Source organism: Magnolia sinica, chromosome 9 (assembly GCF_029962835.1).
Source record: "Magnolia sinica isolate HGM2019 chromosome 9, MsV1, whole genome shotgun sequence".
Taxonomy (NCBI): domain Eukaryota; kingdom Viridiplantae; phylum Streptophyta; class Magnoliopsida; order Magnoliales; family Magnoliaceae; genus Magnolia; species Magnolia sinica.
The window spans coordinates 31041964-31057564 of record NC_080581.1 but is presented as its reverse complement, the minus strand read 5'-3'; positions in this window follow the sequence as shown (position 1 = coordinate 31057564).

The window sequence follows — 15601 nt, the reverse complement described above, 5'->3', positions numbered from 1 at the left end:
GGACCCATCAAATGTACGGTTTGGATAGGAGATATGCATCAAGGTGGGGCCCACAGCTGGCGCCGTGACTCCCAGCTAAACCGTCCGCTCGTCACTCAGCAGCAGCAGCGCTGCTGCCTTTTTAAAAAAAATTTATTATTATATTTTTATTTTTATTTTTGTTTTGGGGCCCACCAAGATGTGATTCACAATCCAGCCCATTCATTGTGCGTGTCCCACAATTTTATGGGTCCAACTCAAGTTTCACTTGCATCCTAAACTCAGGTAGGCCCCACCAACGAGTTTATATGTTTTAGGCATGTCTTCACATGATTTTAGATGGTATGGCCCGCCTGAGTTCCGTTTATGGATAATTTTTGGAGTGGACGTGTGGGCTGAGGGGACCCATCAAATGGACGGTGTTGATCAACGAAACACATCAAAGTGGGGCCCACAGCTGGGGCCGTGAGCCCCAGCTCGTCCGTCCGTCAGCAGCCGTACGGCATAGCAGCAGCAGCGTCAGCGCTGCTGCCTCCCTTCTTTTCTTTTTTTTTTTTTTTTTTGAAAATCCAATTTTTTTACAGATTTTCTATGGTAGGGTCCACTTCAGTCCGATCCGTCCCAGCCACCGGATTCTACGACTCAAGGTCGACGAAACGAGACCAATATGAAATGTGTTGTTAGCGGATGGAAGGGTCAAAGTGGATTTCAATGGTGATACGTCTGTTTCTTACGGCATGGCCCGCTTGAGAACCGGATTGATTCAAAAATTTAGGTCAACGTCTAAATTAATCCAAGGAAGAAGATAGACGGATTTGATTAGATACTTGAATCAAGGTGGGGCCTATGTGAATGGTCCACCCCAAAGGTTACCTTTTCCCCCCCTTTTTTTTTTTTATTAGCACACACCCTTGCCACTTGCCAACGTCCAGCGTCCAGGGACGCTGGACGGCATAAACAAATGTATCATTGGGGTGGGTCCCACGTAGATGTGGCCCACCAACATATATGCATATATAAATAATATATATACATTATATTATATATATAATACATATTATATTATATATATTATATAAAATATAACATATATACATATATTTATATATATATAAATACATTGGGTCCATCCAAACAATGGATGGTGTGGATCATTACCTGCAATAGAGTGGGCCACACCGTCTAGTGTAGATGGACGGGGTAGATGTAGCACATATTGGTGGGATCCACACCATCACAAAGGAAGAGAGAGAGAGAGATAGAAAGAGAGATATGCGGTGAGATAGAGGAACCCCGCCACTATGGGCCCTCTTGAATAAATCACATACATCCAAATGGGTCCCACCAACAAGTGGGCCCTAAAATTTAAAATAATGGCGATTCACCCACCTTATCTTCCTTCTTCTTGGTCTCTTAGACTCCAATGCCCCTCAGCTTCAACTTTGATGGAGGATGATGGACTCTTGATGGTGGGGATGAGAGATGGGAGGGTGTAGATGGATGATGGAAGGTGGACCACACTTGTGGTTTGGGAGAGAAGTGTTGGACGTGAGAGGCTTGGTTGCTTGGAGAGATTTGAGAAAAATGAGAGAGAGAATGAGAGGATGGGAGTGATATGAGGTGATGGAGTGATGGGTGTAGTTAATGAGGCATGGGTTTGTTTGAAAAGTGAGTAAAGGAGGGATGGGTGAAGAGAGAGAGAGTTGACTTTGGGGAGAAAGAGGGATGGGTTGTTGTACTTGAGATAAGGTTGCATTTAATATTGATTGATGGGACTTATTGTGTAGAGATTCCCTCGAAATTCGCAACGCGCGGTGTTTCTTCGGAATAAACGCTGATCGGCATCTTCTTGCCTGGGTATCGGTTCGGCGCGCAAGTCACGGCGTTGGAACCGCGGCGACGACGCGATCGCCAAGACATAAGTTTCGGATCGAGCCGACGTCGGTGCGCGGGACCTGGCTTAGGATCGTGCGCAAATACCGAATACGGTGCGAAGGTTGCCGGAATTTGACCAGAAGGACCGCGGAAGCTAATGAAATGGTACGGATTAGGACACGGGTCTTACAGCTCTCCCCACCAAATAAAAATTTTGTCCTCGAAATTTAAACAATAAACACAAGAAAAATAAATCATAAGAGAAGAGGAAGCAAAGCATCGTCAAATAGATATCAGAGACAACATGTAACATATAACATACAATCAATCATCAAAAAGATGAGGATAGCGCTCTCGAATCTCAGCCTCGCGCTCCCAAGATGCCTCATCCACAGAATGGTGACCCCACTGAACCTTCACCAAGGGGATGACCTTGGTTCGAAGGACCTGCTCCTTCCGATCAAGGATACAAACTGGCTGCTCAATGTAAGAAGCGTCCTCACGAACCTCCAACGGCTGCCAGTCAATAACAGGAACTATGTCTGACCCACACTTCCTCAACATAGAGACATGAAAAACGTTGTGGACGCCAGACAACTGAGATGGTAAGGCAAGCCGATAGGCCACAGCGCCAATGCGCTCAGTGATCTCGAAAGGTCCTATGAATCTCGGGGCAAGCTTGCCCTTAGCTCCAAATCTAACTATGCCCTTCATGGGCGAGACCTTGAGATACACATGGTCCCCTACATCAAACTCCAAGGGACGACGCCGGCGATCAGCAACACTCTTCTGCCTGCTCTGAGCTGTGCGCATCCTCTGCCTGATGGTATCAATAACCTCTGATGTCTCCTGCACAAGCTCGGGACCTAGGAGATGCCGCTCTCCAACCTCGGTCCAACAACTCGGAGATCTGCACGGTCTGCCATATAATGCCTCAAAAGGAGCCATGCCAATGGTCGCCTGATAGCTGTTGTTGTATGCGAACTCAGCCAATCGCAGATGCTCATCCCAGCTACCACCGAAGTCAATCACGCAGGCCCGAAGCATATCCTCAAGGATCTGGTTGACCCTTTCGGTCTGGCCATCGGCCTCATGGATGATATGCGCATCGAATCGCAAATCGTGCCCATAGCTCTCAAAGCTCCTCCGTAATCGAGACGTGAACCTCGGGTCTCGGTCGAAACGATCGAGACCGGTACGCCGTGCGCCTCACAATCTCCTCAATGAACAACCTCGCAAGCCGGTCCAAGGGCCAAGTCGCACGAATCGCAAGAAAATGTGCCGACTTCGCCAGACGGTCTACGACAACCGATAGCGTCATGACCGTGCCGAGTCCTCGGCAAACCCATAATAAAATCGTGGATACGTGCTCCCACTTCCACATCGGACACTAATGGCCGCAATAGACCAGGGGGTCTCGATGATCGGCCTTGACACGCCGGCATGTGTCACACTCGGCCACAAACCGACAATCTGGCGCTTCATCCTCGCCTCTAGCGCCTCATATCACGGTACATCTTCGTCGAGCCAGGGTGGATAGAAAACCGCGATCGATGCGCCTCGGTCATAAGATCTCTGCGCAACTCAGAAATATTCCGGACACACAATCGGCCTCTAAAGCGAAGTCCACCATCGGAACCAATCTGCTTGTCTGACTCTCAGATGCCGCATCTACTCGGTAATCCTGTAACGACTCATCTGTCCCGAGCCTCGATCACCCTTGCGACAAGAGAGGGTTGAATCGATGGGCATGATAACTGAACGATAGAAGACTGCAGACCAAAATCAAAGTCGTACTCTGCTATATCCTCGAGCATCTTCCACTCCTGAATCATCATATGTGCCACCAGGCCTCGTGGCTGACGGCTAAGGGCATCCGCCACCACATTCACCTTGCCTGGGTGGTACTGGAGGTCAAAATCATAATCCTTCAAAAGATCCATCCAGCGTCTCTGTCTCATGTTCAGCTCAGACTGAGAAAATAGGTACTTCAAGCTCTTGTGGTCAGAGAAGAGCTCGAACCTAACCCCATAGAGATAGTGTCTCCACACCTTCAGTGCGAAGACGACTGCTGCCAACTCTCGTGGGGTAGTTCAGCTCATGGACCTTGAGCTGACGAGACGCAAATGCTACAGGTCTACCGTGCTGCATCAGGACAGCACCCAATCCAATACGCGAAGCATCGGTAAATACCACGAATCCATCACTCCCAGAGGGAAGAGTGAGGACAGGAGTGGACGTCAGACGGTCCTTCAGCTCCATAAATGCTCGCTCACAGGCATCACTCCAAATAAACTCTGCGCCCTTCCGAGTCAACCTGGTCAACGGGGCTGCAATACGGGAGAAGCCCTCAATGAAACGCCGATAATATCCCGCTAAACCAAGGAAACTGCGGATCTCGGACGCAGTCGTGGGCTGACCCCACTGACGCACTGCCTCAACCTTCGAGGGGTCCACTGCGACACCCTCCCTCGTCACCACGTGACCGAGGAATCTCACCTTCTCCTGCCAGAACTCACACTTCTCCAGCTTCACATATAGCTGGTGGGCACGGAGGGTCTGCAAGGCGATCTCCAGATGCTGCATATGGTCCTCACGGGTCCTCGAATATATCAGAATGTCATCAATGAAGACCACAACAAACTGATCGAGATATGGACGAAAGACCTCGTTCATCAACTGCATGAAGACCGCGGGTGCATTGGTCACCTGAAACGACATGACTCGAAACTCAAAATGACCATAACGCATCCCGAATGTGTCTTCGGATGTCCTCCTCTCGGACACTAATCTGATGATAACTGGAACGCAGTCAATCTTCGAAAAGAACCGTGCACCCTCAACTGATCAAATAAATCGCCTATCCTTGAGAGCGGGTACTTGTTCTTAATCGTGACCGGTTGAGCTCGCGGTAATCTACGCAGAGCCTCAACGAGCCATCCTTCTTCCTAACGAAGAGTACCGGTGCTCCCAAGGCGAATTGCTCGGACGAATAAATCCCAACTCACGCAACTCGTCCAATCGCCACCGCAGCTCACGCAACTCCATCGGTGCCATACGGCAACGGGGCCTTCGAGATAGGTGCGGTACGGCACAAGATCGATCCGGAACTCGATATGACGGCGAGGAGGCAATCCCGGAATCTCTTGGAATACGTCGGGAAAATCACAACAACCGGCAACCGATCAATACAAATGGCCATAGGCTCCTCGACCGCACAGACATCAAGCAAGACAACGGCTCTCCTCTAGGCTCGGCGATGAATTGAAACTGTGGCAAGCCTGGTATGCGGAACGTGACTGTCCTCGCAGTAATGCCCAAGATAGCGTGGTACTCGAAGCCAATCCATGCCCAAGATAACGCCAAAATCTGACATCGGCAGCAAACAAGTCAGCCGGCAAAAAGATATCACCGACAAGAACCGGCAAGATGGACAGAACGGCCCAATACCGTGGTCCTCCCCAAGGGCGTCGATACGGCCAATCCCTCACTAGTAGACTCTCAATCCAGTCGATCGGCAGAAACCCTCGGACATGAATGAGTGAGAAGCGCGAATCAAATAATACTCGTGCGATGGATGAAGAGACGGGAAGTATACCTCGACGACTCCTCCGATGATCGCGGGTCTCGCCGAGCCGCGTAGAACCTAGCTCGAGCCGGGCCGGGAGGTGCCTGTCCCTCTCGTGGTCCCCTCGGTGCCGCTGCCGCTCGCGGCGGCCTATACCGCCGCTCTCGCCGCTGGGTCTCGGCGGCCGAGGTGGCCGTGGTCGCCGCCGGTGAGGTCGCCGCCTGGCCGAGGCCGCCGAGGTCGCCGCCGTGGCCGAGGTCGCCGTGGTGCTCTCGGCGGATGTAGGTGAGGCTGCTGTGATCCTCTCGACTGCCGCAGATGAGGGCGAGGGCACTCGACAGTGATGCCTCGACCCACCACATCCAAAACAAGTCCTTGCAAACGGCCGCCGGGTGGCGCTGAGGTGCCGCTAGGGCCGCCGGTGCTCTAGCAGTGGGTGGCTCTTATACCTCTCGTGGTCGCCGCCGCCGAGCCGCCGGAAGGGGTCTCGCCTCTCGACCCTCCTCCGATCTCTATCGGCCGCGCGCCGCCACTCCGTCTCGTAGATCCGAGCCCTCCGCACTACACAAAGGTCGGAAGCTCGTGCCCAATCACACGGCCTCGAAGACCGTAACGTAAGCCGCTCTCGAAACGGCGGGCCTTCCGCCTCTCATCATCAACCATATAAGGCGCAAACCTCGATAGCACCACGAAACGAGCCGCTTACTGAGCCACGGTCATGTCCCCCTGTACCAAAGTCTCGAACTCTAGTGCCCTCTGGTGTCGAATGTGTCAGGGAAGTACTGCTCCTCGAATCGGTCTACAAAATCATCCCATGTCCAGACGTAGTCGGGTCCTGCGACGCGGGTAACCGAGTTCCACTAGTGGCCTCGCCCTGAAAAAGAAACACCGCCAACCGAACTCGCCGCTCGGTCGTACATGACATGGTATCAAAATCTTCTCCACATCGGAGCGCCACCTCTCAGCGGCTCGGATCTGGCTCGCCCTCGAAACGCGGAGGGTCAAACTGTCGGAACTCTCAAGTAGGGCACTCGCGCGCTCTTGCTCTGCCCGGGCCGGTGAAACAACCGGTGTCTACTCGCTCCTGGAGTGCGGCCACACAAAGATGCAAAGATCTGCTGAATCGAGAAGCACTCACAGATACGGTCGGATCCGCACTAGTATCTGGTGGAGGTGCAGCATCCTCAGGATGGGCAGTAGGAATCTCTGGTGGTGGAGCAGGGGTCGTAGGTGGTAATGCGGGAGCCGCAGGTGGTGGAGCTGAAGTCTCAGGTGGTGCGGGAGTCGATCGGGTCACTCTCCTACGCGCCATGTCCTACAGGAAAGAGCGAAGGTGCCTATCAACTTAAAGGCTCGCGAAGGCACACACGTTAAGGGTCTGCAATAAAAGATCGCTAGGCTATCCAAACTTAGGACGTAATCATTCATAGCAGACATGTAATGTTGTTCTTGGTTATTCCCGAGTTATGCTCTGATACCAACTTCGCGATTCACCCACCTTATCTTCCTTCTTCTTGGTCTCTTAGACTCCAATGCCCCTCAGCTTCAACTTTGATGGAGGATGATGGACTCTTGATGGTGGGGATGAGAGATGGGAGGGTGTAGATGGATGATGGAAGGTGGACCACACTTGTGGTTTGGGAGAGAAGTGTTGGACGTGAGAGGCTTGGTTGCTTGGAGAGATTTGAGAAAAATGAGAGAGAGAATGAGAGGATGGGAGTGATATGAGGTGATGGAGTGATGGGTGTAGTTAATGAGGCATGGGTTTGTTTGAAAAGTGAGTAAAGGAGGGATGGGTGAAGAGAGAGAGAGTTGACTTTGGGGAGAAAGAGGGATGGGTTGTTGTACTTGAGATAAGGTTGCATTTAATATTGATTGATGGGACTTATTGTGTAGAGATTCCCTCGAAATTCGCAACGCGCGGTGTTTCTTCGGAATAAACGCTGATCGGCATCTTCTTGCCTGGGTATCGGTTCGGCGCGCAAGTCACGGCGTTGGAACCGCGGCGACGACGCGATCGCCAAGACATAAGTTTCGGATCGAGCCGACGTCGGTGCGCGGGACCTGGCTTAGGATCGTGCGCAAATACCGAATACGGTGCGAAGGTTGCCGAAATTTGACCAGAAGGACCGCGGAAGCTAATGAAATGGTACGGATTAGGACACGGGTCTTATACCACGTGAGGCCATTGTGATTGTATGAGTTCCATTGTGATTGTATGAGGTCCATTGTGATTGCATGAGATCCATTGTGATGGCACGAGGCTTGTTGTGATTGTATGTGGCCCATTGTGATTATATGAGGCTCATTGTGATTGTATGAGGCCCATTGTGTGATTACATGAGTCCCATTGTGACCATGTAAGGACATTGTGATTGTATGAGGCCCATTGTGAGACGGTATGAGGCCCATTATGATTGCATGAGATCCATTGTGATGGTACGAGGCCCGTTGTGATGTACGAGGCCTATCATATGCGTGAGGACCATTATATGTGTGAGGCCAATTATATGGGTGAGGCCCAAAATTATAATGCGTGAGGCCCACCATATGTGTGTGATTATGTGCACACCACCCATTCATTATTACGGGGCATGGGCTGCCTTATACAGGCCCACCATGATGTATGTGATTATATTCATGCTTGGTGCACTTCATGATACATGCCCATACACATTATCCGCATGCTTATTATGAGGAGTGATTGAGCATAGCATGTGTCATTGGGATGATTGTTTATGGGACTCCCTGATAGGCGGGAATATCCCATATGAGCACGCTATATGCGCAGGACTGATGCGTGGTTGATTGGTATGATTCATGCATCTTGCATTTGCATGGCATGGTTATTATTCACCCTAGCGTCATCAGGGTCGTAGCCTCCACAGGCACATCATGGATGGCTAGATTGGGACGTCAAAAATGCTTGGTTCTAGCACTGTGGGCATGTACGTTGTCCTTAGGTGAAAGTCCCAGAACCTTCTTAGTACCAGGAGATGCTCCAACGCCGAGACCAAGTGGAAAACATGAGCGTCGATGCCTTTACCATTAGGCCGCATCTCCCACTGTATCATGGTCGGTTAGGAGGGTGTGGCCTTACCCGCCTAAGTGAGGGGGGCAATAGCTAGGCTGAGTCTGACCAGCTCGTAAATGGGTCCGCTACCATCATGCCTTGTTAGTGCTGGTTATCTACAGGCGGGTAATGAGGTTTCTTACGCTCGCTGGGTTGTGCGGCTAGGAGAGCGGTAGTCAGCAAGTAGTGTATTTGACCCCGATGATAATCCCAGCGATGTTCGGTACTGACATTATGACACCCCATCACTATTGCAAATGTAGGCGGGCACACGTGGGAGGACGCTGATGTGGGTGGGGCCTAAGGGCCTGGGCAAGCTACTAGTGGTTGGCAGGCTATTGTGCTGGCAGGCTACTGCATAGGGGTTTGCATACTTAGCATTGACTCATTCATTCATTCATCCACTATCCACTCGGGCTGGTGGTGCGCAACCAAATCATTATGCATACCTTTGCAATAGTCGGGATTTCCGTTGGGGCAAGCAACCAACCTGAGATCAGGAGTTTACTACATTAAGTCTGGCTATCCAAATTTAGGTATGGGACTGGTTTGGATAGAAACCCCTTGTGATGGACTCCATAGTCTACGATACCATGTACTATCATCCCGACTTCACATTCTAGCTTGGTCATTTCTTTTGCACCGCATGTTGCATTACATCCCCAGCATATGGCATTTGGTTTACCACAACCCCGTGTTGCATAAACGATCTGCATTACATACTCGGATATTATATGACTTATGGACTTGTCAGCAGTTCTATTTATTCTGATATTGTATGACTCATGGATTCATCAGCATTTTTGCTTATTCTGATATTGTATGACTCACAGACTCGTCAGTATTTCTGTTTACTCTGATATCGTATGATTCCTAAACTTGCCAGTATTTTCGACACTGTATGATTTATGGACTTGTATTGTATACTTGGCACCTGCATTGCGCACACATGTACACCACCCTCTAAGCTTTCTATAAGCTTATGCACGATAGATGCGTGTAGGTGACATTAGGACGTAGTTGATGCTGAGGCAGGAGCGTGCGGCAGAGCTTCTGGAGTTTTGGATACCTATCTTATATTTCCCTTCCGCTTGTACTCAAAGCTTTTGATTATAGTGGATATGTGGTGAGGTTGTTGTTTGTATTTGGGTTATGCTTCTTATTATATGCAATATATAATATATATATATATATATATGTTTAAAATCCTTCTTGTAGGATCCCAGGATCAGAATCTGGCATATGAGTGTTAGGAGCCGAGAATGGGATACTACGGAGGCTGTCGACGCCAGATAAGGCGATCGGGAACCTTGTGAGCCCGGTTTCCGAGTTCGGGGCATGACATTCGTCATCAACCGAAGCGATTATATGAGCTACATCATTTAATCATCTTTAAGAAGAAGATAAGTATTCAATTTTTGTTTTTTTTATGGTTTATTTGAGATAGCCAGAAAATCTCATATGTTGGTTTGACTGAGATAGCCAGAAAATCTGTGTGTGGGGTTTGTGATTGTGATAGCCCATTTGAAAACACATTTGTATAGGTTTTAAGGTGAACCTAAGAAAACCTTGTTTCATAGTAAACGCCAATATCACGTGAGTTGTGATTATTGGGAGTAGAGTAGGTGTGATTGTTTAAGAACAGTTGGTGTATATACCGAACTACTATAATTCCTGATGTTTATGTGGTGAATGATTTTTATTATGTACATATGGTGAATGTTTATAAATTTTTTATGTATATGTGGTGAATGCTTGTAATAGATAGCTACATTTTCTTTTTCCCACTTGTTTTAGTTTGCGATCTTGATCCTTACTAGTTCATATAAGGTTGTCCTACCTAACACCTTGGTTTTTGGTGTAAAGTTGTCCTATGAACACTGTTTGAATCAATTTATCAATACTATTACAATTGAGATCTCTGATTAAGTTCTGATTTATTTATTCTTCCAGTACTTTAATTTTTATTTGGCATAGTCCTATTCACCTCCCCCCCCCCCCCAGGACTATAAGCTCGTCTCTTTCAATTTATCATACCAATAGTTGTAAAGCAGCTCCTTTTCGCCTGCTCGCTCCTTCAAGGCCTTGAATTCCTCCACCGCTACTGCTCAAGCCAATGGGATGGATGCCTCAACTTCAGCTAGCTTCATTACTGACCTAACCATCACCTCAGCTAGTGCGGCCATCAACCTGGTGACATTAGCCTTTGCCCTATCCAGGTGCGGCCGCATCACCTCCAGCTCAGCCTTCGCCCGAGCTACCTCCTTCTTGGTCTCCTCCACCTCCACCTGGATCTTCAGAGCCGTCAAATCCTCCCCAGATTTTTCCAAGGAAGATCTAAGCTAATCGACCTCAGCGATCTTGGTGAGAAGCTTTACATCTGTCTCCTCGCTCTCCTCCCTGACACAAATCATCACTCGCTGAGTAGATAAGATAACAGGGGCGAGATGAAGAGTAAACAAAAAAATACATTAGATAACATCAAATTGTGAAAGCAAGTATAATGCAAGGAAAGATCTCTACCTTAGAAAAAGTCAGGGCTACCTCGGCCAAGAAGATGACCGGATGCATCTTCATCAAGGCTGTGATCTCGACCCTGCATGTAGTACCCTAGGCCCTACTGGGCTTCGTCCGCCTTCTGACCAGACGAACTGCCCTCTTGAGCTTGAGCCGAGGGGGGCTGAGCCTCGGTGGTAGGAACGACCTCCTGTGCAGGGGAAGGTTCCAAGTCCACCACCTCTGAAGCCACTGGAGGATTTGTGTTGGTGGGGGCGTCCTGGGCACCCCATTCGATGGCAGCCAAGATCGACTGCTCCATCGTGGGCTGACCAGTGCCCGACATCGATCTGTCCACACCTAATAGGTCAGAACCGAAAAGGTACCTTGCCAGCGCATGCCTCCTTGAGCACACCGTACCATCATTGCAGATCTTACTCGATTTCCATGCCAACAGTCCCTTTCCACATTAATGACGAACTGACTTGACCTCCCATGCGCAAATTGTTATTGATCTGATCTCACTACACCGACTTACTTCCGGAGCTTACGTAGTAAGCTTGGAAGTAAGGGGGTTACGGTTATTGGAAAAAATGAACTAATCAAAAAGATGAGGTCGGCTCGGATATCAGTATACATCGCGCGTGTCATCGGCTAACGTCGATCATAACCAAGGAGCTCCTCAACGGCCAGAGTAGTATTGATCCAACACTAGGAGATTTTCTTGCCCAATGGCCTCGTCCGCCAGAAGATGAAGTATCTCCGCTTCTTGTGTAAGGGGACGAGCTCCGAGCCCTCTCACGGACCCATCCATTTCCGAGCTGTTGTTGAGCTCCTGTTAAGGTCTTCTGAAGGTCATCCGAGTCGTAATCCCATACGCGAGGCCGCATGGATCTTACAAGGAAGTCCTTACAATGTACAATAAGATGAAGAGGATGGTCATCCTTGGAGCCAATTTGGCTCTGTTGCTCAGATATATGGCTGCAACCCAAGAACTCGATAGCAGATTGAGTTATATTGGAAAAATAACCAACATAGCCTACAGAGTGCCCAGTCCAAGAAAATCGTTGTCAGCCATAGGATTGATTCCAGAGGTCAGCTCAGATGCTCAACCTTGGCCTCCGACCACTTGTGTCTTCAAAGCTCAACCACTTGATCTTATCATCGGCGATGATCTCACTAAAAGTTTAAGAAACGGTTGCCATCTGCACCTACTATTTAGGGAGTGTTTCTCTCCACGTAATCGACTCTTACCCTATAAATAAAGGTCCCATCTACAGTGAAAGGTAAGCTCTAGTAAACCCTCCACACTACCGGACCCAGATTGCTTGATTCTAACTTTTACATCGAAGGGTCCCCCTATTATAGCCAGGGTCTCCTTTCTTGTCTTTGTGTGTAGGTACTCGAAGGTCCAATGACGGTTAATCGAATTTCCGTATCAACACAACTCTCAAAGAACTATCAGGATCCATCTGATACACAACCTCCATGTCCCACACATATGAGTGAGTATTTTTTTTAATCAGTAAAAATAGTTACCTACTTGCTGAAAATTAGTTAAATTGCTAAAAAGAAAAGAGTCTCTAGAATATTACCGACTTGTAGTGTGGAACTCCAAACCAATCAAAGAAAAGAGAATGCATTGATTTAGAAAGACAAATGAAAGTTAACGATAATGGAAAGACAATATTTGATGTGTAATTGTACTTTTATTATATGACTAAAGATAAAATTGATTGAAGAATAACAAAAACTGCATTAGGTATTATTGTATGAAGAAGATAGAAGATTCTAGAAAATGGGTTTTAGGTAGAGGGGTATTGTTATATGAAGAGGAAAGAAGATTCCAGAAAATGGATTTTTGCATAATAGGAGAGGAGAAAGATTTTTTTTTTTTTTTTTTTAAAAAAAAAACGGGTTTATATTGCAGGGGTATCTTCGTCTAGAAAAATGCAATGGTTTAGTCTTGAAAATTTAAGTTTGAGAGCATTCAGAAAAGCCAGTGGGTGAAATGTGACATTTACGGTGGGAAAAATCTCCGCAGATATCGGCGAAAGCCTTTGGCAGGCAGTTCTTGTACAAGAATGTTGGGTGGGGCCCACTGCAATGTATGTGAGAAATCCATTCTGTCCATCTGTTTTGCGAGCTCATTTTAGGACGTTCGACTAACAATGAAGTGGATACAAAACTCAAGTGGGTCACACAAGATGGAAAATTGGGGAAAGAAATTCCTACCATTGAAACCTTTATGAGCTCCACTTGATGTGTATATGCTGTCCAAACCGTCTAAAAGGTCATTCCCAATGGTATGAAGTGAAAACACCAAAACGTTAGCTGATACGAAAAATGGATGGACGATGTAGGTGAAATACATACATCACGGTGGGCCCACATAGCATCGACCACTAGCCACCTTGCTAACGGCAACGTCACTGGCCAAACCGCGTCCCCATATGGGACGCAAATTTCATGGGGAAACCTTCTGCATGAAGTCCAGCGCTGGAAATCTAGGTGGGGCCCACCATGATGTTTGTGTGAAATCTACCCCATCCATCTATTCTGTGAGATCATTTTAGGTCATGGGGCAACAAATTAACAGGATCCGATACTCAAATGGGCCAAAAAAGTGAGGATTGGACATCCATAATTGAAATATTCGTGGGGCCACAGAAGTTTTCAACCAGGCTACTATTTATGGTTTGAGTTCATGTCACTGGTAATGACGTTAGAAACGGTATTGATGGCATGTAAACATCAATGTTGACCCCGGGGAAATCAAGAAGGTTTTAACAGTAGTCGTTCCGGTCTCACTACTTTCTGTGGTGTGGTCGACTTGAGCTTTGGATGTGCATCATTTTTCAAATCATGCTTTAAAATGATATAAAAAAGTTGATGGACAGTGTGGATCTAATGCATAAATCATGGTGGGCCTATATAACTGTCACATGTTAAAAGTTGGATTGTGTATTATGTAAAGGAGAAAATCTATGTCGCAAAGGCCAATTTTGGATTTTTTAAAAAATCACGAAGAGCATTCTTGACTCACCATTAAGCTGAGGAAAATTTTTGACATAAAATGAGGGAGAGATGTCCATGTTCCGAGCTAACAATACTAAGCATCCAACGCTTTCCAAATTCCGCCTTAAGTGAAAAAATTAAGTGTTAACGAACTGGCTGTTTTATTTCATCTAAAATTCCACGGAAAAAATGGATGGGGCGGTGTGGAATAAACCCTTGTGAAAGACCGGATTCCTGTTACACACATTGCCCCCTACCCCGCTTTACATTCCTGTTACACACATTGTCTCCTACCCCGCCAGTCTTTGGCCACAATTAGGAGGGCTTTAGCCACAATTAGGAGGATGGGTCACCATGATGTATCTGTTTATCTATGTCGTCACTTTTCTTAAAAAAATAGACAAATCCAACGTTCAAATGGGCCACACTAAATAGTAAGATTGGGTTGCATTAAATGCAAAAGTTATTTGTGGTGTGGTCTACTTGAGGGTTGGATCTTACTCATTTTTGGGCACGTACCTTTAAATGATATGAGAAAAGGGATGGATAGTGTGGATACGCAGATACATCACCCCATCTGCCTGTTCGTGGCTAGAGCCAGGCGAGGTAGGACGCACTCAGCATCCTTTTCAGAAAGCTCTGACAAAGGGAAGTTGCGGTTAGGGTGGGCTGTGAAATCCACCCCATTTTAGGTAAAGGGCTTAAAATTCAGCATTTTTTATGATTCAAGTAGACCAACAGGGTAGAGGACAATGCTCGCCCTTGATATTGTTTCCCTTGACGTTTCCATTTAAATGGTCTGATTTCTAGGCACGACAGACCCAACTTACCTCCGAATAGGGTAGCTTGTTAATAAAAAATAAAAAATAAAAAAAATAAAAAAAGAAGAAGGACGGATGTAAGTAATACATAATTGAGGTAGTATTTCGTAAAATTTCTTATTTATAAAATAATGGAATTTTATGCTACGCCCACTCTTGATTCATGTTAGGCTAAGGGCAGAAAATAAGTTGACCAGTGAATTAATCCCACACCAATAAAACTATAAGAGATGTCAATCTTTTTTTTTTTTTTCACGGCCTACCATGATGGTTATATAAATCCACTCCATCCATTAGATGCCAAATCAAAATCTAGACCCAACACCCAAAATTCAGGTCCCATCCATAATTTAGACAAACCACACCAAGGGAAACAATTTAGAGGGGTAAGTATTGCTTTATACACTTTCTAATTGTGTTGTTCACCTGAAATGTGGATGAAGCTGATTTTTTTCACCTTCGGCCTCACATGGACTCAACCGATGGTCGGGGTGAATTTCACATAAACATCACGATGAGCCCACCCAATGTTAATCATATTCTTAATTGAATGCGAGTTGAACTATTTCTGCCCAGTAAACATGATATGTTCTGAAAACGGTAAAAACGTGTTACAATCTAATGAGATGTGGCAAGGATGCGGAGCCAGTTACATAGTAATCTAGCCGGTGAGAGTTGGCCCCTAAATACATATAACTTTACTATTAAAACTGATTAGACCATAGGAATTTGAGTCCGGGTTTTAAATAATTAGACATAAGACTTGAAAGG